Genomic DNA, 1,015 nt, shown 5'->3' on the forward strand with positions numbered 1-1,015 from the left:
TGGCAAGTGAGGACAACTACAAACAAAAAGAGGGAAAAGACTGTGTAGTTACAAAACTTCTAAATGGTGAAGAAGTTAACAATGTTGCAAGATAGAATGGACTGTTCTAAATTTGGGTATAAAATTATAAATCATAGGGTAACCTCAAAGAAAAGTGATAAACCTTCACATCACAATAAAAAAGAGGAGAAGCATAAATACTCAGCAAACATTAAATCAACAGCAACAAAGGAAATGATAGCAGGACTCATAAACATAATGAACTCAGCACAGAAAATAATATGGAACAAAGAAACCTGGGACACCATGAAAAAACAAATACCAAAATGACAGCAACCAAATCAAACTTGCCAATAATTACACTGAATGTTAATGGATTAAATGCACCACTCAAGAGACGGAGAATTGCAAATTAGATAAGAAAACAAAAGCCATCAATATGCTGCCTATAAGAAACACACCTTAGAAATAAAGACAAAAATAGACTACAAATCAAAGGTTGGAAAAAGATATATCAAGCAAGTGGCAACTGTAAGAGAGCAGAAGTGGCAATATTAATTTCTGATCAAATTGAATTTAAGACAAAAACCACCATACGAGACAAGGAAAGACATTATATAATGGTTAAAATATCAACTGATCATGAAGATATAACCATAATAAATATCTATGGACCTAATGAAAGGGTCCCAAAATACATAAATCATACTTTAAAAGAGTTGAAAAGCCAAATAGATGACTCTACTCTCATAGTGGGATCTTTTAATACACCACTTTCTTTGAAAGATAGAACACCTGGAACACAACTCAATAAAGATGCAGAAGAGCTAAATAATACACTCCACCAACTGGGCCTTATAGACATCTACAGAACACTTCACCCAACAGCAGCACAATATACATTCTTCTCCAGTGCACATGGAAGTTTTCACATGATAGACCATATGTTAGGCCATAAAGCAAGCCCTACTAAATTTAAAAACATTGAAATACTGCAAAGCATCTTCTCAGATCA

The sequence above is a fragment of the Orycteropus afer genome, unplaced genomic scaffold, assembly GCF_000298275.1.
Source record: "Orycteropus afer afer isolate SDZICR_OR568_19922 unplaced genomic scaffold, OryAfe1.0 scaffold00058, whole genome shotgun sequence".
NCBI classification, from domain to species: Eukaryota; Metazoa; Chordata; class Mammalia; order Tubulidentata; family Orycteropodidae; genus Orycteropus; species Orycteropus afer.